Below are 24,323 nucleotides of genomic sequence, written 5' to 3' on the forward strand. Positions count from 1 at the left end.
TCATTAAAAAGAGTGAAATTATGTCATTTGCAGCAACATAGATGGAAATGGAGGTCATTTTGTTATGTGAAATAAGCCAGGAACAAAAACACAAATATTGCATGTTCTCACTCATATGTGGGAGATGAAAAAGCAGATATCATGAAAATAGAAAGTAGGTTGGTGGTTACAATAGGCTAAAAAGGGTAGGGGATTAGGGAAGAATGAAGAAAGACTAAATAATGGTTCCAAAAATACCATTAGATAGAAGAAATACAATACAATGTTCAATAGTTCAGTACTATGACTAGAGTTAACAATAATCTATTGCATATTTCAAAATAGTTAGCAAAGAATTTGAATGTTCCTAGCATAAAAATATAAATATTTGAGGCAATGGATATCCCAATTACCCTTGATTTGATTGTACATTATATTAATTTATAAAAATATTACATGTCCACTGAAAACATGTACAACTATTATGTATCAATAAAATAGTAATTCCTATAGTCAAATTATGGCTGTCACAAAAGTGACTTATTATAGGGAACATGATCTTTTCTTGGGCATCAGGAAAGGCTACCCTGAGCAACACACTGTACATTCTGAATAGGCACAGGTTGAATATTGTAATCAAATAAAACTTACAGCCATTTAATATGCCTTTTATTGATCTGCATGATCACTGCTAAGTAATTAGAATAAATATTAGGGAGTTGACCAAAAAGACTGGTAGTAGTATTAACTTCACAAAATATAGTATTACTATAATCAGCTCTGACTCAGGAGGTTTTATGGAAAATAAGACTCCCTTTAGAAATCTATTGAATCTTTACCATTGTATCCACATTTTTAAATTGGCTTGGTTGGGAGTGGGAAGAGAAGAGCAGGTTTGTAGAGTGGCATACAAAGTATGATAAGACACTTTCTTCTTCACCCCTATTGAATACATGCTGCTAGATCCAGAGAACAAATACACTCAGGTAGCAAGTGTACTCTTCCAGAAAAGTGGGAACATAATGTGTGGTTTCCTGTTTGTTCTGTTTGAGAGATATAACCACATAATGGTACTGGGAGATATACAGAGCAAACACTGGGTTCCCACAAAAAGCAAATTTGTTGGGTTTGATCTATCTCTCAATGACATAAGTTGAGCAATTACAAGCCAACTCCTTTAATAGGAGTTTGGATTCATAGCAAGAGAGACAGGATGAAATGTCCATGATCAGAGTAATTGAGGCGGGATAATGAAGAAGAACCTGATAACAAATTAAGACAATGTTTGGCCACTGAATCAAAGCTGGAGAAGGTTAGGAAAAATAAGGAAGGCAGTCTATGATTTCCCATCACTGTCAAAAACCTTCCTGGTACATAGTGTGTCTGTGCTGGGATAGTTACAGGTACAGAATCAAAAGCTACATGACATTAGAAATACAGAACATAGAGTGAGATGAAAAGTATTATAGTAATAGCAGTGATAGACCTTAGACGTTAGGAAATGTTAAAAGGAAGGATAGTAAAAAGACTTAACCATGATGCTAAATATGTGACAAAAAAATGATGGTTTATAAAGAGGAAACAGAGGAAAATGATAAGGAAATTCAGTTTGCCTGTTTGTATTGAAGGTGAGATCAGAGTACTCAGGGAAAATTTCAGTAAATACATGTGAGTAAATTTGGGTTGGAGAATAGGCTCACAAATGGAAATATGGATATGAAGATCATTTGCATAGAAGTGATAGTTAGAAGTCATGGCAATGGATGAAATGATAGTGGAAAGAGAAAGTGGTGAAGGATAAAAATTGAGAATCCTCCACATGAAAGTGGGGGAAAAGCAATTGTGAAGATGTGCTTGGAGAATCAGAATAATGAAAATATATTGCCACAGACTCCAAGAGGGAAGAGTATTTAAACATTAATCTCCTAATAGCCCAAATCAGAGATATAAATGAATTAGAATTTCCTTGTTAAATATCAGGACCTCAATCACTGTTGCACTTCTCTGATCAATACAATCTCTTGTGCAGGTCAAATGGCTTATTTGTTTCCTCTGCAATTATTGTATTAAATAAGAGTTAGAAGCATCTCTGTATTTGCCATGCAAAGAGCTGATCTGCTTTTCTTTGGTCAATATTAAAATTCTTGTTTTTCTTTGTATGCTCTCTCATGCAATTACATATGTAGTATTTGGTAAAATATGGCTGCATGGGGAACATTAATTGTACTGTTATTTGATTCCTTTTCCTTTACGATTCTCTGGTGAGTCTTCTTGGAAAGAACTTAGCAATACTGTACATATCACTGATTTATTGCTTGTTTTGTGTTTTCCCTTGGTGTCTCTGAAATCATAGCTTAAATGTTAATAGAAATCTCTGTATTTTAATAGAATATTCTTGTCTACAAATCCAATATGAACTCAATTATATATTCTAAAAAGCTACTTATGGCTTTAAACCTAATGCAAATAAGGAAATTTAATTTAAAACCTGAAAGTTACTCAACAGTAATAGAAATTTCATAAATAGAAAATGACTTTTTTGTCTAATAGATATGAATTACCCAACATTTTAAATTTATGCTAATTCTAATTACAGTATTATACCATGAAAATGAACTTGGAACTTAAGAACATTATCATTGGAGGCATCAAGAAAATTGGTTGTTAACTTCCTACACAGTTGAAATGCCTTTTTATTATTGCCATATTTTATTCCAACCAAAAGAAATCATCCATATTCCAGCAATGAACCATTACAATGATTTTGTATAAAAATCCAACCAATAAACAAGAAAGATTATTCCTAAGTTTAGTTAATCAGTCCCCATTCTACAACAACACATAATAGTAGAAAATGAAGCTGAAGATATCATAGGTGCTTTCATTTTCATTATAAGAATCTCTTTTCTAGTGCAAGGAAATATACATGTTATAGAAAGGCTGAGAGAATATATTTGTGATGTTGATATTTTCTAGTACATGTGAGAGAAAAGTAATGTGCTATCTTATTGAAAGGCCTACATATGTTTAAGGTGATTAATTTCTCTTCCAGTTCAGCTCTTTTCTCTGTCTGACCCTTTCCCTTTTGTGTCCATATGAACTCACACAAGCACAAATGTGATATATTTGCTCACTGACCTCATATTTGAGAGGCTGGCCAGAGAAATGCACGGGGAAAACCTCTCCTGCCCCCCCCCCCTTTGTAAGAATCAAAGTCTTTATATCTCCACTAACTTTGGCTTTGGTTTGCCTTTGAGTATCTCCAGGGTTTTTATTATTATTATTATTCTCATAATATTTGTTATGTTGAATTACTTAGCTAGTAAGACTGAGAGGATAAAAAATATGCAAGCACAAATACTGAAAATGAAAAAAGGAAAAGAACTGTTAAAAATACTTAGTTATTTATAGCCAGAGATCAGAGTAAAATCTTTACTTCTGATTCATATCCTAAAAACAAATGTTCATATTTATTTTCTCTCTCTCTCTCTCTCTCTCTCTCTCTCTCTCTCTCTCTCTCTCTCTCTCTCTCTCTCTCTTTCTCTGGCTGGACAAAATAAAAATATCCTTTATCCTCTTATAAGAAGAAAAACCAAAAAAAAAAAAATTATAATTTAAAGAACATATTTTAGAATGCTGACTTCTTAACCAAATTTTGAGATATTATGTTGCAGAGTAGTTTTTTTGCTCAATCATCAACCCATGACAAAGTAAAGCTTTTTTCTTAAAAAAACAAATTATTACTAAAACCACAGAGCTAGAGTCAGATACAGAATCAAAAATATTTTTTACTAAATACATTATAGAAAATAAATACAATTATTAAGAAAAATTTCTGTTTTGAGTAGGATGTTGGAGACAACAAGTGGACAGAAAAATGATCTGGTATTTTGCAAAACTATACTCAAATAAAAGAATATATAGAGTTTCTTGTGTACTGAGCTTTCACAGAAAGCTTAACTTGCTTATTTTGATATGAAATGTCAGCATAACAAAGCAGGGGAACAGGAGTGCTGGCAACAGAAGAGTGCCCAGGAGCAGTGGTATGGAAGTCTCCAGTCAGGTCGCCTTTGGACTAAGACATCTGTATGCACAGCTGTTTCTAAGATGATGCCATAGGAAAACAGACTGCATGCTGAAGCCAGAGGGTTTCTCCTGCAACGCCAGGTGACACTAAACTGAGTAGATTTTCTAGTCCATCTCTTACCCTTGGCAGAAAAAGCTCTAAACCAGAAAGATTAAGACCACCTATTCAGTTCTCTGATCTGCCATGGGCCATGGGCATGAGCTTTAGAGATAATCCATACTATGTGATTGGACATTGAATGTATATTTACAAACTGTTTATCAAATTCTAAAAAATTTTTTTGTAACTCATTACTTCTAAGTGACTCCTTAAAGAAATCTATAAAATGATGGGCAGTGTATAGTGCTAAAATTACTACCAGAGAATTCCATAACTATTTTTCTCAGTACTAGTATAGATGGTTAACAGAATCATCAAATCTCAGGTTTACAAAGTATCTTAGAGATGAACTCTTTCATTTTACAGAAAACTAAATTAAAACCAAATGAATGAAAATCATTCTGTCACTATTATATAGCTGAGGGCTTTAGAATAAGCCAACATTTCCTTTTCCTGTTATACTTTTGAGTTTAAAATATTGACCTTGATGAAAGCCTAATAAGTTAATGAAGCACCCACATACTAAAGAATAAACCACTCAAGGCAACCAATGCCATTTCAAATAAATAATATATCAAAATCAGCCCTTTAACAAATATCTAGGGGCAGATGAGGGCTTTACTGTTGTTAATAGCATATGTCTTTTTTTTAGGTTACAGTCACGATAGTTTAGCTATCCACCATATAATTGCACATAAATGCCTGAAAATAACAGATGGTATTTTAAACAAACATAGTTCCCACTGTATCATCAGCATAAAGTTAGATACAGATTGCCTGTTTTCGTTCTGACGTAGCGTCAGTGAACTCATCATTAACACATCTTGGTTAAGCTCAATATTAATTATAACTCAACTGTATCTTCAGAGTGTAAAAATGTTGCTACTTAAAAAAATTAATAAGCCAATTATTTTTCTTTACTTTGTCAAATCTGAAATATAAATTGTATTTTGACTAAGTGTAGCAATTAAATTTTTTCAGATTGTAATCCAGATGCATAGGTAGATTAGCATAAATGTGCTTCTCTTTGCTGATACTGACAGAGAAAAGAACTAACGAAATGAAAAAGAGTGAAATGTAACTCAGAATTCTCGGAGACTGCTGTCCTGTTGTGCTGACTGGGAAATCTCTAGCTCTTAAACTACATGGGAATTTGACAGTATACCCTCAAGCTTAACCCACTGTGCTTACCAAGTGTAAATTCCAGTTTTTTTATTTTATGTTTTCTATATAAGTATCACTAACCTATTGAGGTTTTTCTTTTCTAAAAAAGATATTTTAAAATTAAAAACAAGCAACCAAAAGACTTGGCATTTCCAATGCTTGATAATAAGATTAGGAAACATGACACAGACCTTGACTCGTAAGATGTGCCTCAGCCACAAGTATATCCAGGGGCTTATTTTTAAACAGAACCATTAGGTAGGCAGAGTAAGTGAAAACAAAAGAAACTGCTATAGCATTTGCCTTGCAAGTACATGAGAAATTAATGTTTTAGGAAGGATATACTTTTGGAAAAAATAGTGTATATACTTACTAAATATTAGTATAAATAAGTTTACATTGTAACATATGAAATAAAAGAATACAAAATATTAGCATATTTTAAGTATGGACCCAAATACACACTAATGTACTTATAGATTTTAAATTTCCAAAGCATGTTTAATATATTAATTATAATAGTAATTATTCAAAATTCCATTCAGTTAATTAAAATGTATGTTTATTGAGAATTTATAATATGCTAAGTACTCTGCTTTAACAAAGTATTTAATAATAAAAAAGATAAAAATCTTTACTTTTGTGGATAGTATAGCTCTTCATAATATTTAACTATTGCAAGAAATGTATTTAATAAATTGATATTAACATAATCTATTCAAATTATTTTAACATACTTCATGTTTTAATATATAATATTTAAAGGAAAGCTATAATGTATTTCTTCAGAAATAATCTGTTTTTTCTTTCAGTTTTTTCATTGTTGTAAGATAGCATGACAAATAATTTACCATTTTAAATATATAGTTCAATATTACCAGTACTTTCATATTGCTATGCAGCCATCATCACTGTCCATCTTTAAAATTCTTTTCATCTAGCAAGACTGAACCGTTAATACTTAAGCATATTAAATACTCACCACTTACCCCTTCCTGCAACTACTGGCAGACACCATACTACTTTCTGTCTCTATGATTTTGACCACTATAGCTACCTTGTACAAATGAAAACATACAGCATATACCTTTTGATTTATTTCACTTAATATAATGTCCTCAAAGCTTTTACTTATTGTACCATATGTTAGAATTTCCTTCCTTTTTAAGGCTGAATAAAATCCATTGTATTCATTAACATTTTACTTATCCATTCATTTGTCCATGTTTATTTGAGTTATCCCCACATTTCAACTACTATGAATATTGCTCCTATAAACATGATTCTATGGTCTGAATGTTTCTGTCCCCCCAGTTTATTATATTCAAGCCTAATCACCAACGTGATGGTATTAGGAAGTGTAGCTTTTAAGAGGTGATTAGGTCATAAGGTTGAAGGCCTCATGAATAGATTAGTGCTGCGTAAAAGAGGCCTGAGCGCTGCTCTGCCCTTCTACCATGTGAGGACACAGTGAGAAAGCTCTGTCCATGAACAGAAAGTGGGCCCTCATAAGACAGTGAATCTAATAGCGATTTGATCTTGGACGTCTAGCTTCCAGAACAGAGAGAAACAAATTTATGTTGTTTATGAGTTACCAAGTTTATGGTATTTTGTTATAGGAGCTTGACTAGACTAAGACAAAGAGTGTGCATCTTTTTGAGACCCTGTTTTTAATTATCTGGGATATGTACACAGAAGTGGATTTGCTGGATCATATGGAAATTCCATTTTCAATTTTTTAAGGAACCACCATACATAATTTTCCAAAGCAGCTGTACCATACTATATTCCCACTAACAGTGCACAATGGTTCCAATTTCTCTCTATCCTTAACAACACTTGTTATTTTTGTTTTTTGTTATTTTTTTTATAGTAGCCATCCTAATGGTTGTGAAATAATGTCTCACTTTGGTGTTCACTTTGATTTCCCTAATAAATCAGTGAAGCTGAGTATCTTTTTATATGCTTATTGGAATCCATGTATCTTATTTATAGAAATGTCTATTCAAATCATTTGCCCTTTTTTTTTTTTTTTTAATTTTTTTTTTTTTTTTTTTTGAGACAGAGTCTCGCTTTGTTGCCCAGGCTAGAGTGAGTGCCGTGGCATCAGCCTAGCTCACAGCAACCTCAAACTCCTGGGCTCAAGTGATCCTTCTGCCTCAGCCTCCCGGGTAGCTGGGACTACAGGCATGCGCCACCATGCCCGGCTAATTTTTTATATATATATCAGTTGGCCAATTAATTTCTTTCTATTTATAGTAGAGATGGGGTCTCGCTCTTGCTCAGGCTGGTTTTGAACTCCTGACCTTGAGCAATCCGCCCGCCTCAGCCTCCCAAGAGCTAGGACATTTGCCCTTTTTGAATGTGGTTATTTATTTATTTTTGTTATTGAGTTGTAGGAGTTCTCCATATATCCTGGATATTAGTCCTTTATCAGTTATATGATTTGTAAATATTTTGGCCTATTCCATAAATTGCCTTTCCACTCTATTGATAGTTTACTTTCATGAGTTAAAGTTTTATTTCTGGACTCTGTATTCTATTAAATTAATCTATGTCCATCTTTATGCTAATACTATACTTTTTTGATTCCTGTAGCTTTGTATTAAGTTTTGAAAACAGGAACTCTGAAATCTATAACTTTGTTCTTCTTTTTCAAGATTATTATGGCTACTCAGGGTGTCTTTTGACTCTATGTATATTTTAGGATGGATTTTTATAGGAATTGCTTTGAATCTGTTGATCACTTTGGGCAGCATTAACATCTTAACAAATTTAAACCTTCAATCCATGAACATGGGATATATTGCCATTTATATGTATTATCTTTCATTTCTTTCAGCAACATTTTATAATTTTCTTTATACAAATCTTTCATCTGCCTGTTTAATTCCTAATCTTTTTATTCTTTTTCATGTTATTATAAATAGAATCATTTTCTTAAATTACTTTTCAGATTGTACATTGTTATTGTATAGAAATGCAACTAATTTTTGTACACTGACTTTATATCAGACAACATTGCTAAATTTGTGTATTAGTTTTAATACGTTTTGTGGAATTTCTAGGGTTTTCTTCACATTATATTTTATTATCTGCAAACAGATATAATTTCACTTCTTCCTTTCTAATGTAAATGCCTTTTATTTCCTTTTCTTGCCTAATTGCTCCAGTTAGAAATTCCAGTATTATTGAATAGAAGTGGCAAGAGTGGGCATCTTTGTCTTCTTCATGATCTCAGAAGAAACATCTCTGTTCTTTCACCATTAAATATAATGTTCACTGTGAGTTTTTTATGTTGTGGCCTTTATTGTGTTAGTGTAAATTCCTCCTCTACCTAGTCATTGAGTGCTTTTATCATGAAAGCATGTTGAATTTTGTCAAATGATTTTTTCTGCATCAACTGAAATAATTCTGTGTTTTTTCATACTACATTCTATTAATGTGTTGTATTACCTTATTTTATTTCTGTTTGTTGACCTATACTATCATTTCAGGAATAAATTCCACTTGGCCATGATATATAATCCCTTTAATAGGCTTCTGAATTTGCTTTCTAGTATTTTGTCAAAGATCTTTGCATCGATGTTCATGAGGGATATTGGCCTATAGTTCCTTTTCTTGTAATGTATTTGTCTGGCTTTGACTTCAGGACAATGTTGGCTTTTGTAGAATTAGCAATTTCCCTTGCCTCTTCAATTTTTAGAAGAGTTTCTAAAAGTTTGGTCTTAGATATTCTTTAACTGTTTGGTAGAATTCAGCAGTGAAGCCATCCAAATTCTCCTTATGATGGGATTATTTCCTCAAAAAAATCATTGTAAGTCAAAAATACATTTAACATCCCAATACATCCATTGTAAAGTAAAACGAAACAAAACAAAAACAAAAATGATAAGCCAACCATTATAAGTCCAGATGCTCCATAAGTTATGGTGAGGTTATATCCCAACAACCCATTATAAATTTGAAAAATCATAAATTGAACCAAAGTTAGGGGCCCATCTGTATTGAGGATCTCTTGAATGTGATGAGGCATGTCTCTTTTGCTATTTTCAAGATTGTCTCTTTGTCTAGGATTTCAAGACTTTAAATACAATGTGCCTCTGTGTAAGTCTCTTTAAGTTTATCTTAGTTTGAGTTTGTAGAGTTTCTTGGATATTTATATTTATGTCTTTCATAAAACTTAGGAAGTTTTTGTCATTCTTTCTCCAAATAAATTTTGTTCCTTTCTCATTCTCTTGTCATTCTGAGACTGCCAGAATTCATATGTTGGTTCACTTGAAAATGTCCCCCAGGTTCATTAGCCTTTGTTCATTTTTCTTTTTTTTTTCTTTCCTTTTTATTTCCCAGACACAGAAATTTTAATTGTTATACCTTCAAGTTCACTGATTTCTTTTGTCTTCTTAAATATGCTAAATCTGCTTTAAATTCCTCTAATAATTTTTTTTTATTTCAGTATTGTACCCTCAGCTTTATAATTTCTTATTTTTAGGTTTTCTTCCTCTTTATTTATAGTTCCATGTTTTTCACACATCATTTTATTGGCCTTTTCCATATCTCATTTTAGTTCTTTGAGCATCTTTAAGAAAGTTGTTTTAACGTCTTTGTCTAGCTGGTCCCCTATCTGGTCTAAGAGATAGGGTTTTTGTTTGTTTGTTTGTTTTTGTTTTTCTTTTAATAGGCCATACTTTCTTGTATCTTTGTATGCCTTGTTGTGTTAAATACTGGAAATTTTAACTTAATAATGTGGCAACTCTGAAAATCATATTCTCCTCATTCCCCAGTTTTGTTTCATTGTCTTTTGTTTGTATTTTTTTTTTTATTGTTGTTGTAGGCTTTCTCCAAGCCAAGGATCAGTCTAAGGTCTAAATTTAGAATCTTCTAAATTTTTGTGTCTGTTCATTTCCCTCAGTATTCACAGTGGCTTTCTGTTAATAATTACCCATGTAAATGTAATTGCTTTCAAGTATCCTAGTCTTCAATGTCTAGCTCACAGATAGGTGTAAAAGAGAAAAAAAAAAAAAGGAGGTAAAAAGGCACTAGATCTTCAAATCTACCCCATGGAAATTGCTTTAACCAGAGGGGCAGGGACTTGCATGAGTGTATAGGGGATGGCTGCCCCTGTTTCTGCACCTCTATGAGGAGATGTAGCATTCAGTGATCAAAACAAAATCCCAGACATTCGGATAACAAGGTCCTTAATGCCTAATTTGGCTCCCATGAGCTATGTGCAAGCTGCTCCTAAAATTCCTACAATGCATTCCACAGGGCTGAGGATAGAGGATAGAAATCTTCCTTTGGGATAAGAGCTGAACTTGACCAAAAACTTCAGTTTATCCTTTAATTCCTCCTCTGGAAGTCACAAGCCTTCAGTAGACCGTAAAGTTCCATCAGATTGATTGAGTTACATCAGATTGATTCTGTGAATGCAATGATTTTCTAGATGAAAAGACAGATTCCTAGTGTTTTCTACTTAAGCCGTCCTCCCAGAATTCTCTAATAAATAGGTATTTTGTAATGTAAATAGTATTATATATATATAATGTCTATTATTTGTCATTTTTAAGGTAAACTGATATTTCAGTAATCTTGATACTTAACCCTGAATTTATAAAGTCAAATATTCTATTGTTAATAGTGCTTTCTCCTATAAAGACATTTCTTACACATTCAGGTAGAATACATCATTCCTTCAGGTTAATCCAGTATATGCTTTATATAGATTTCTCCTAGTTCATAAATTTTGTAATTGACAACAGGAATTTTGTCTTATTTGTACCTAGAATAATTTTACTTCTGGTTATAATATTCCATCTAAAGTATTCAAAAATTGATAATTAAGATGACAAATTAATATTATAAGAACAGATGCCACAAGAAATCAAAATAAAATAGCATAGCTGAAAGATGGAAATGGGTGTGACATACATTGATAACATAGTCCAACTCTGTTGTAGTAATATATTCTTCACTTTTTAGATTTGGAAACTAGGATATAGAGCAGTAGCCTTTACTATGTTTGCACTGCAAGTTATCTATATAAGATGACCCATGAAAGTGAAGAACAAATATTTGAAATACTATATTTTTTACCTTACATTGCCCTTTGTAAAATCTATTATTATGGATGTTTAAAACTATTAGTGCAGTAGCATTGATACTTATACATGATTCATGAATAATATATTTGTGTATATGTATGTGTACATATCTATATACACATACATGCATACATACATGTGTATATACATATACATGTATATACATATACACATACATGTATGTATATGTGTATATCTATATGCACATGAATGTGTATATAGATATATACACATACATACATACACACATATGTTTGTGGGTAGCACAAAATATTAATGTAGTTAAGAGACTTGTCTAAATAAATAAGCTAAGAAGTAAAACTGAGATTTCAACCTAAAGGTTTTAGCTTAGTTCTTCCATGCTGGAACTGAAAATCTTAAAATTCTGTCTGTATGCCACCCTCCGCTTTTGTTCTATCTGATTCTGTTTATGTAATAGTTCACCAAATTCATATTCATTCTTTGAAACCAAGCATCATCACCTCCACTGTAAAATCTACAGTCTTTCATGGGGCTTCCTGCACATATATCTGTTATAGCAGTTACCACATCATATTAAATTTATTTTGCATGTCTTACTCTTCACACTGTTATTTTTTTTTAAGCTGCAAGTATGCCTTACTTATTCAGTTTCTGGCATGGAGCACAATCACTGAAACTTGATGAATTCCCTATAAATGATGAAATGGAGAGGGTGGGAGTTAAAGCCAGGATAGGAAACATTTACTTAGTAGTGAAGTATGTTCCAAAGCTTAGAATTACAAAAAGAGTACAGTGTTTAAGGGCAGCCATGCCAGTCTGGTTGGAATAAACAATTTAGGAAAACAACATATGGCCTCATGTAATATTTAATTCAACTAGAATAATTAAGTAATATAGAAAGCTCTAGTGAGTGTAAGAAAAAAATGTAATTTAAAATTTCAATTAGTTCAAACTACTATATTTAAACTACTGCCAGAAGGAAGAACAGTATGTATCATATGTAGATCTAGACATCAGTTTCTATGAGTAAAATTATGAGTAAACTGATTTTAACAAATTCTAGGTCAGTATCTTCTAACAGTTACCACAAAATGGGCTACCATGTCATTTAGCTCCTTGCTATCTTTGGAAGTTTTCAAGTAAAGTTCAGATGACTCCTTGTCTGGGCATTCCATGACGAACTGGAGACTGAACCAGAGATACTTGATCTTTCTAACTCATGAGGAATTTTAAATGTCATTAATAGAAAATAGGCATATTTTGAGATGTCAGGATTCCAGTTCACGGGATTACTGATTCCCCAGTCAATGTTATATCTTCTATGGACAGTCGATAGCAAAGGTGCCTTGGTATGGATTTAGAATATTTATATAGACATGTTTGAAATAATAAGACTGCCCTTAGAGAGAAAGGACATCTCACAACAAGACCAGTGCTAGAGGTGTTGGATGTCTCACTTTTCTAAGAGTCCATGAAATATATTTAATTTCTAATCTTTACTGAATAGGAAGTAAGCCATTTACTCAAACTCTGGTAGTCTAAAGTTCTATTTTTCCATCAAAAATCTACATTGCAAGAAAAAAAGGCCCTGGATATTTTACTTTAAAATGCCTTTTAAAAATGTGTATTTTAGAGAAAGGATCAACAAGCTATAGTTGGCAAGCCAAATCCAGCTTACCTCCTGTTTTTCTAAACAAATTATTATTGAAACATAGCTACACCCATTCATTTATATGGTAATTTTATACTTAAACAGCAGAGCTGAGTAGTTACAACAGAGACTGAATGGCCAGCCAAACCAGAAATATTTACTATCACTCCCTTTATAGCAAAGGTTTACTTATCCCAGTTTTACATTATGGAAATTTTCCAGAAAATAAATGAATATATTTATTATGGCATTACAATTTTGCAAGCCCTACTGTATTAATACATCTAGGCATTAGTGACAATCATGACTACTATAATCACAAAAAGATAGACAAATCTATCTTTCATGCTAAAACTACACAATTACACTTAAAGGTCTTTAAAAAAACATGACAATTATAATCACAAAAAGAGAGAGAAATCTATCTTTCATGCTAAAACCCTACAACTACATTTAAAGGCCTTTAAAAAATTTCAACAAAACCAGAAATCTTTAACAGTGAGCCTAAATATAATTTAGCATCTAGATCATAGTGTGTCTAATGTATAGGTAATGTAGGAAAGAGAGGAATTTTTATTTAATATCATGTACATACCATGAGCAATGCCTACATGGTATGAAACTCTGCAGAGCAAATAATTCAGTTTCCCCAACAAATAACTTAGAAGGAAAATAAAATAAATATAAAAAATTAAAACTTAAAAGGTTCCAATTTCAACCAATCACAATGCATGTACTGGAGCCAACCCCTGCATTGATCAGACACTCTGGGCTGAGGGCTCAGAATGGCGTCAGTTGTAGCAACCTGGGATCAGAAGCCAGTGGGTGCTGCTGTGCTTGCTTGCTGGTGCAATAAGGATGTACGGTCTTAAGCAGTTTCTTTATCAGTTTGGAGACCTGCGTTAGTGGGGTGCAACCTAGCAGCTCAGTTTAGGGTGACCAAGAGGAGTGTGAAGCCCTGGATTTCCCTCCTCTGACCCTTTCCCACATGTTGGACTCTCCCCAGGTACCTTCTGATCTTGCTGAATGGATTATCCTACCTTCCTTTCCTTCACTTTGGAAGTCTGCAGTCATTCCTCTGATGAGTCACAGTGCTCTCCCTGAGGCAGCCTATCCCTAGGTGATTGCAATTCTTGATCCTCTCCCTGAGAATGGTGGGTGCAGGCTGCTTCTAGCCTGATGTGTTGGCTCCCTCCCAGAGTATTAAACTTTTGAAGAAACATATTAAAAGATTTATGAAAACAATATAAAGTCTATTATTTACTTCAAAATATTAATAATCATGTGGGGGTGAGGTTGTATTGAGTTAAATTGGGCTAGTGTTGCATAGGGATGGGTGGTGAATGGAAGAATTAGATTAGGGTAAATTAAAAGATTGGTTATACTGATTATTGTTAAAACTGGGTGATGGGTAAATGGATATTTATTATATTTTTCTATTTTTGTGTACTTTTGAAACTTTGCATAATAAAAAGATTTTAAAAACAAAAAAGAAGGACAAGTAGAAAAATCACCAAGGGGGGGTTTTAAAACTATTATGAAGGTAGTATTTTCAAAACTCTCCCAAGAAATCCTCTTCTTGAGTCAGCCAGATTTTGGGGGAAAAATATGAAAACTGCTATGTACTGGAACAAAAAGTTTCTGAAAAACCTTTCTTCATTCCAACAGATATAGTCGTCAGTTTATCCTCAATTATAAATACTATGTAATGAAGAATTTTGCTTTATAATTGTCTCACTCATATTTCCACTGCTCATGAGTAGCAGGTTCTGTTTGCCCAATGAGACTCTAAGATTTTTTTTTCCAGCTATGAGTTATTCAGAGCAAGAATGAAACATAAATTCTTTAAGAGCTTTTTCACTAGAAGTGATTAGCCTGTCCTTTCAGAGACCAAATCCTGAGTCCTCAGAATCAGATCCTAGCAAGTTTGCCTGGGGAACCCCAGGATAAACTCTTTTTAGAATAGCCCCACGGTCTGTAAGTTACTATTGTGAAACAAAGAAACTAAAAATTGTTGCTTTCTTTTTTTAAAAGGACCTGTGACCAATGGTGTTTTTTTTTTTTTCTCTCTCTTCTCTCTCTTCTTAGAAATAAAAAATTTGTGAAGATTTTTTTTTTCTTAGCACTTGTGGAAACATGATAACAAAACTTTTATTCAGGTACCAAGGAATTGAGGTCATTGCTTGTCTTTAATAAAGTTCAAGAAACACACCAGGTAATACTATGATTCTATGAGATAAAATAAGAGCATCTCCAGAGTTCAGGAATTACCAGCAGAAGCTGGTAGGCACAAAACCAGGCAGGAACAAAGAAGCACTAGACAGAAGTCACAGGAGTAAGTAACTCCATCAAGTTTTCACAATAGGAACAGTCTACTAGGGGCTGCCATCCTGGACAAGATGTCATTGAATACTTGGTGCCACAGTCTATTGCCCTAGGATATCTCTGGTACCACTGAGAGTGATGTCTTAGCTATTCCTGTGATAATCTGTGATTTTACATTACTGCCTTTTAAAGTCAAGTCCAGTATTAGGAGAATCTGATTGGTTTAGTCTAAATGACATAATGCCTTGGGGTTTAATTGTAGGACTGGAGGTGGATTACCACTTCTTTCCTAGACTCACAAAATGCCTCACTTCTCAAAAAAAAAAAAAAAAAAAAAAAATTAAGAGGCAATGAGTTCAGATGTCATGCTGATAGCCAAAGTAGAACAATGGCCAATATGCCATCTTTGCAACAAAATCTGTTCAGCAGCCAGTTGTATGACTAATCACAGAGGTGAAGCCTCATTTCTCATTTGGCTTATATATCAAATGCTATACCTGACACTCAATCTTTCAAAAGGAACCAAGTAACAGAATAACTTACTAGTTATGAAGAAAGTCTATGTAGCTAGACCAGCTATGATTTCATATTCTAGCTTCCCCATTATAAGATATAAAATCATGGGCAAGTTATTTAACCTCTTGAAAATTTAGTTTTATTATCTGTAAAATTTGGATTAAAACAGTATTTACCTCAATGAAATAGAATTATAAAGGGCACAAAACCATTTCTGGCACATAATGTTTAGAAAATGCAGATATTATTATCAATTTTATTAGTATTAGTAAAAGTGTTTTAAAAATAAATAGAAATGAAAATAAATCCTTACAAGTATTGTTGAGAACTATTCATAAAAAAAAAAAAGAAAAGAAAAGAAAATGCAAGTACAAGGAAATCACCACTATAAAGGAGAGTTTTAGTTTTATCAATAGTTTCTCTTTACTAAGGAACTTCTCTGTTTTCTAAAATGTACAATGGACATTTATGCTCTGAGCTGGATTATCTTGCAGAAATCAAACAGTATCTTAAGAATGGACCCAAAATTTCTCACAATATTTCCTCAGATGCAGACTTGAGTGTTCTTATAATCTGAAAACCAAGAATATATTTTAAAAGTTTGCATTTTAGCTGATGCAAACACTTGGGAACTGTATAAATTCTATTAATTTAAATGACCAAAGATCACTATATATTCTATCCAATGCAAATGTTTCTTTCTGCCTTTCCCCCTCTGATCAGCCAGACTATCTCTTTGATTTAAACATTTATAGCTTTCCACTATCAGCCCTTTGTCCTCACTCACCACAGAGATGAAAACTTCCTTTCTATGTGATAAAACCTAACATTTTCAATTTTTTCCCCCCAACTATGACTGACTAAAGAAAAGGATGCCTTGGGAGAATGTTTAAAATCTTGGCAGCAGTTTAAAAACCTCCCCATATTGATTTTTCTACTTCTTTTTTTTATTAAAAATATTATGGAAAGTTTTAAATATATGCAAAAAAAATAGAAGCATAATCAACCTCCATATAGCCATCATCAAGTTTCAATAATAGTCAGCATGACAATCTTGTTGATTTACTCAAACATAATTCCTCTATCCACCACCCATCCCTACCCAATACTAAGTTAACATAACATTCTCTTTAAACCATTGAATATCCTAATTATTTCTCTGGAGAATAGTAGGTAAACAATAAATGGTGGGCAACAAATAAGTTTTTAATTCTATAAAATAGACTTCAGACTCAAAATCAAGATTTTCTTAAGTTTGATATCAAAATTAAATTATTATACTCATATTTGTTAAAAAAAACCTATTGAAAATAAGAGTGGATATTGAATTTGGTCCCTTTCTTGCTTTAATACTAAAAAGACTACTAAAAACAAAAATTCACCATTAGTCATTTCATTGAATTTAATTGAAATAATGTAATTGAAACTGCTTTGTAAACTGTTATGCTACATACAAATAGAGTATTATTACTAACCATCTGTTCTACCATATGATGTTATAGTTTCGATTATGCAAATAAAATTTTACTGTGAAAAAAATATTAAATGGTAAAATCATGTCAAAAGAAAGTGTAAATTGGTTTATATTTGGTTGGGTAATGTATAACTTATCACTTATTTATATATCATATGTGTATATATCATAATATATTATATATCACTTATACAATAAATGAAAATATATACACATATATGTTTTTTAAAGTCAATATCAAAATTAATTCATGGCATTTTCAAGCATAATAAGAAGTTATAGTTCCATAAAAGATAAAAATAGGGCATTAAAATTTCTATTTTATAAATATGAAATTTCTAGACTTTTACAGGTCAAATTTCAACCATGGAAAGTGCAACAGCATATACTGATCAATCCATTATTTCATTGAAAAGATGAAATAAAATGACTAACATTTATGTATGCATTTACTGCTATTTGCAGACATGCTTTTAGAGATCTCACTAGAAAGTCTTTTCTTTCATTTTTTAGAACTAATCTCAAATAACTCTTTCATGATTAACCTACATCCTCATCCAAAGTATTATTAATAGAATACAAATGAAATTTACCTTCAATTTCCATAATAATCACTGTAATTTACATAACATTTGCATAATAACAATCATAATTAAGTAGCATTATAGTAATGGTTATAAAAACAACCATCATAAATAGCATATGCTGATATAAGTTTGACAGAAATAGGGGCTTTAAGCAATATCCATATTTATTTTATTGTCTCATTTTACTGGAAATGTATTTATGCCACTAATCTATTGTAATATTTGTGTTTAAGTTCAACACAGAGCTATAGGAACATATTCCTTTTTTATTTTGAGAATAATATGATGTATTTTGGTGATTGGAAAACCAGAAATGTATTCACAAATTTTCCATTTGTGGCTAACACATAGAAACTAATGAAAGGATTAAATGATCAACTTTTTTGGTACTGTACCATTGTAATCTATTTTTTATGTAATTTATATTATTTTTTTATTTTACTTCTCTCAATTCATCCATTATTTTGGATCAGTTTTACCTCGTGTTCTATATTTAACACTTTTTTTCCAAAAATGTTTTTTTCCTGTGATACTCTGATATTTTATTCTGTTGTTTTCGTCGTGCCAGGAAAATGAAATCTTTCATTTCCTACATGCTAGTGTAGGAAAATTGAATGAATAGCTTGATATATAGTGAAAGTAATATTTCTCTACAGAGTACAAATTAATTAGGACAACTGTCAAAGAAAACTTGGACAGAGTTAAATAGGCAAGGAAAACTTTATTGAAGACTATTGCAATAGAGGAGAGAGATTGAGCTCAACTCCACTGAAACAAAAAGTGGGAGGGTTTTTAAGTGATGAGCTGAGATACTAGAAAAGTATTAGAGAACACTAAAGGTAGATCGGTCATTACAATTAGGCTATCTGCATTTGTTAGTTGGTGCTTATCAAAGATATGCTGTAAATATCTGCAAAAATATCAATATGGGGTGCTATTTTGTTTCTTTTTAATTTTTTTATTGTTGTAAGAACAGTTAATATAGCCACGTGCGGTGGCTCATACCTGTAATCCTAGCACTCTGGGAGGCAGAGGCAGGAGGATTGCTTGAGCTCAGGAGTTTGAGACAAGCCTGAGCAAGAATGAGACCCCGTCTCTACTATAAATAGAAAGAAATTAGCCAAACAACTAAAAATAGAAAAAAAAATTAGCTGGCACAGTGGCACGTCCCTGTGGTCCCAGCTACTTGGGAGGCTGAGGCATAGGATCACTTTAGCCCAGGAGTTTGAGGTTGCTGTGAGCTAGGCTGATGCCATGGCACTCTAGCCTAGGCAAGAGAGTGAGATTCTGTCTAAAAAAAAAGTTAATATAAGATCTACCATATTAACAAATTTTTACACTATATGGTATTAAACAAATTTTTACACTGTAGGCACTGTTGTACAACAGATCTATAGAATACCTGTTGAATAGCAACTCCCTGTCACCACCTCTGCCCAACTCTAGCAGCTACCATTCTACTCTGTTTCTATGAAATTGATTATTTTACATATCTAAGTGGGATCATGCAGTATTTCTTATTCTGTGACTTGATAATTTCACTTAGCAAAATGTCCTCTAGATCCATCCTTATTGTCACATATGGCAAGATTTATCTTTTAAAGCTAAATAACCTTTCATTTTATGTATAAACCACATTTTCTTTTTTTTCCTTTTTTTTTTCAGATTGGGGTTGTTCCATTTTTATTGTGGATTGGAGCTTAGAGGATAAGCACTGGTCAGCATCACTGGCTGCTCCATCTGCCATCCTCTGTGAGCAACCTCTGTAGGAGTCTAAATTTAGCCCCAAGGAAACAGGATCAAGAAGGGGGGAAAGCTGTCGGTACATCACCGCTCCCACTGTGTCTACAACTAACAGTCACTCACCTGTGCATGACAGTTCTGCTAGGGAGAATAACTTATTTGCCTACACCTTCACTCTCTCTTCCATGAAAGAAAAGCTGGCTTCTAGAAATAGATGTGGAATTAAAGAACACTCCAGGGAGCTGAGATGAGGACTAATCACAGACTTGTTTCTCCAACACTGTTATGAATGCATTCCCTGCACCATCATACATGTTTTTCATAGGGTCAAAAGTGTTTCTTGCGCTCCAGAACCAGGAGTACCTCTGTCACGTCCCCCAGCAAGCCGCCTGCCGCCAGGCCTTTACGAATCACAAGCCTCTCTAGAAGTCCTGAGACTGGGCACTCTCAGAAGCCTGGAGGTTTGTGCGGAGCTTGTACACGTGATCAAGCGCGCATGTGAGAAAAGCCCTGCTGGTGTTGATCTCCATCAGGGTCAAGTTATCCAGCTTGGCGTGCGCCTCCTGCTGTCTCACAAAGCTGTCAGTGGACACTCGCAGTTTGGCTATGCGAGTGTCCCACATGTCCTTGACCAGGGTCCGGATCTCATCTGCTTTCGGGATGTTGTCCGACGCATGATTTAACAGGAGTTTGGTAAGTTCCATGTAGTACGGGCTAGGCATCGGGGTGAAAGTTTCTTCCTTCCGTTCATGATCCCTCATCTTTTCCAACTTTTCTACATCCATCCACTCTGGAGGGAGCAACCGGCATTTCTGTCTTTGTTTCAGGTTAATTGCCAACCACAGAGGCACCTCCACTGGCAAACCAGGGTTAAAAGGCCCCAGGTCCCCCCCATGAGGTAGATCTTATCCAAACCGAAGTTCGGGATAATAGTAACCAGCTCCTTCTCGGCCAGAAACTCCACCTCGGCCGCGTCCATGGCGGCGCAAGCTGCCGGCCGGACACTCCGCCGTCCCCTCAGGCCCCTCGGCGTCCGGGAGGAGACGCCATGGCCGCCGCTCTAAACCACATTTTCTTATTCCATTCATCCATGGATGGACATTTAGGTTTTGTCTATAACAAGGCTATTGTGAATAATGTTACAGTAAACCTGGGAGTACAGATTATCTCCTTGAGATCCTTATTTCAATTCTTTTGGATATATACCCAGAAGTGGTAGTGATGGATTATATATGGTAATTCTATTATATGGTAATCATATGGCAATTTTGGAAGAACCACCATATTGTTTTCCATGGGTGCAGCAAGAGTTTACATTCTCATCAACAGTGTGCAAGGGTTCAATGTCTCCATGTTCTAATACTTGTTGTCTTTTTGTATTTTTAATATAAACCATCTTAACAAGTATGAGGTGATATCGCACTGTGATTTTAATTCACATTTCCTTGATGATTAGTAATGATGAGCATCTTTTCATACACTTGTTGGTCAATTCTATGTCTTCTTTAGAGAAATGTCTATTGGTGTCCTCTGCCCATTTTTTAGTAGGGCATTTTTTTTCTATTGAGTTTTTTTTCTATTGAGGACTATATCGTATATTTTGAATATTAATACTTTATAAGAAATATAGTTTGAAAATATTTTCTCCATTTCTGTAGGTTAGCTTTTAACCCTGTTGATTGTTTTCTTTGCTGTGCAGAAACCTTTTAGTTTGATGTAGTCCCACTTGTCCAATTTTGTTTCCGTTGGTTGAGCTTTTGGTGTCATACCCAAGAAATCATTGCCAAGCCTAGTATAATGTTCTCCCCCTTTTACTCTATGTTTTCTTCTAGGATTTTTACAGTTTCAAGTCCTAATTTTAAATTTTAATCTATTTTGAGTTGATTTTTGTATGGTGTAAGATATAAATCCAGTTTTTCTTTTTTAACAATGAACTATCTGAAAAAGAAATTAATAAAAAATCCCATTTATAATAGCATCAAAAAGAAGAATAAAATACATAAAGATAAACTTAACCCAAGAGGTGAAAGACTTGTATGCTAAAAACTACAAATCACAGGTAAAAGAAATTACAGAAGACACAAATAAATAGAAAGATGTTCCTAACAGGTACAATGAACATGATTTAGGTGATGGGCACACTTATAGCTGCGATTCAAGCATTACAAAAGCAATCCATGTAAGCAAAACATTTGTATCCCCCTAATATTTTGAAATAAAAATAACTTTTTTTTAAAAAAGTCATTCAATGTTCTTGGTGGTTTAGAAGAATTAATATTAAAATGTCCAAAGTACTTGGATTCTGTCTTTCTTGATGATTATATTCCAACAGGATGACTGCCAGGTTCTTGAGAAAGACATTCCTTGATTGTAAAACTGGTCAGAGGCTGAGAGAAGATTCACATTTTAAAGGGGAAATACTCTACAAAAAGGGAAGTAAGGGGGCTATATTCAAGAAAAATCTGTCTAAAGTGTATTTATCTCATGCAACAAGAAATACAAGTATTGAAATTCAACAATACCATTAAAGAATCAGGATTCTTTTAATTTTCTTCTCCATCATCCTTAACATGTAGTTTTCCTCATCATGAACATAGGTTGCCTTGAGTCACACAGCCTGTGAATCCAAGCAAATGGATAGGATAGAGAAGGGACACTATTAAAGTTCTCCTTACATTTTATTTCCATAATTGGCAATCCTTAGCTGTGTTACTAATATAGCTGAGTTACTAATATAGAGGCAGGGAAAAAAGTTAAAAAACAATTTGTGAAGTACTTTTTTAATTTTTAAATTTATTTGGAAATTAGTTTAGATTTATAGAAAAGTTGCAAAAATAGTATGAATTCCTTTATGTCCTTCACCAATCTTGCAAAAATGAAAAATCTTATAAAAATCAAGGTAAAAATTAATATTGGTGCCAAAGGAAACTATAGACTTTATTTGGACCTTTCCAAACTGATTTCTTATCTTATGATGAGACTGAGGTTATGGATTTGGTGGAAGCATATAACGGCAGTGAAGTACCAGTCTCATCACATCATATCCTGAGATAAATGATAATAGAGTGACTTATCAAAATTGATGTTGATCTTGATCTCTTCTTGATTAAGGTAATGTCTGCTAGGTTTGCTTACTATAAGTTATCTTCTCTAACCCTATTGTCTGAATGCAAGTCACTAAGTTCAGTCCATATTCAAGTGGGGAGAGGTGGTTAAGCTCTACTTCTGAGAGGAGGTAGTACCTACATATATTATTTGGAGTTCTGAAAAGATTTGTCTCTTCTCCTTCATTCATTTATTCATTCAGCCATTTATTCTTATCAGTATGGATATATTTATGTTTATCACTACTTTAGGTTATACTCCAATAGAATGCTATTAATTTTCTTGCTTAAATTTTTACCACTTTGGCCATTGGGAGCTCTTCCAGATCGGCTCCTGCCTCTCTTGTGTGCCTCCCCATTTCCCCAGTCTTTTGTTTTTGAGTACTTCTTTACTTTCTATCATAGAAGATTCTTCAGGTTCAGCTTTCATTTTTCTTGTCCTAACCTTAAAATTGTACATTTCTGCAAAGAAACCCCAGTTCCTTATATAGAGAATGTTATGTAGACAGTAATATCTGGGCACTGAGGATGCTCACTGCTACTGAGTTGTTACTTTTAGGACTTTGTGGCCTACAGCTAGGAAATAAAGGAATAAATATCAACACAAGTATATACACATTTTCATATTTATTTATGTATCTCTCAGTACATATATGAAACTAGTTTATACTAATATTGTGGGGTTTTTGGTAATAGACAAATATATCTCTGTAAAACAAACAAGGATAATTTAAAAGCACAATATTGGCCAAAAAATGTAATAGCCCAGTAAAATATATTTATTATAAGAAATAATTTCCAAACACCTCTGCAAACTCCTTGACACTCATCTCATAAAGAGATGGAGTCTAATTCATAATCCTCCCTTGAATATCGCCTAGATTTAGAGACTTACTTCCGATACATACAGCAATAAAATGTAATAGAAATGACTTTTAAAGTAAGTTAAAAAAAAAAAAAAAAAGCAATTGGATGGTCTAGCTGGCTCTTTCTCCTGGATGCTCACCTTTGAAACCAAGCCACCACGTTTCAAGGAAATCCAATGAAGAACCATATGTACAAGTTCCGGTTGACAGACACAGCTGAAGTCCCAGCAAACAGCTAACATCATCGGTGGGAAATAAGCCTTTCCACGGTCCAGGCTTTCAGCTGTTCCAGATGATGCTAAGTGGAGCAGAGATGATGAACTATCCCTACCCAGATCTGCCCAAATTGCAAATTTAGAAGAAAAATAAGAGATATTGTTATGCTGTAAGTCAAAAAGCTTTAGGAGTGGTTTATTATCTAGACATATATAATTGACCAGTTAAAATGTGTATGTTTTCCAGAAGGATTCAAAACAGCACTATACATTGTTTATCAATACACATGTGTGATAATAGCATATTAATATGGATGGGAGTGATAAACTAAAAGTTCAGAATACTGAGAAGGAGGGAGAGAAAGGGCCTTGGGAGCTTACAAAAAGCTGTAAGGTTTTTGTGGTGGTGGTTGTTGTTTCTTAAATGTCA

The 24,323-nt window shown here is 33.4% G+C and overlaps 1 pseudogene; it reads right to left on the reverse strand.

Annotated features, from left to right (window-relative positions):
- Positions 1 to 19,640: 19,640 nt before the first annotated feature.
- Positions 19,641 to 20,762, reverse strand: LOC105856878 (DNA replication complex GINS protein PSF2 pseudogene; annotated as a pseudogene).
- Between the last annotated feature and the right edge of the window lie 3,561 nt (positions 20,763 to 24,323).

This window comes from Microcebus murinus, chromosome 10 (assembly GCF_040939455.1).
Source record: "Microcebus murinus isolate Inina chromosome 10, M.murinus_Inina_mat1.0, whole genome shotgun sequence".
Classification (NCBI taxonomy): domain Eukaryota; kingdom Metazoa; phylum Chordata; class Mammalia; order Primates; family Cheirogaleidae; genus Microcebus; species Microcebus murinus.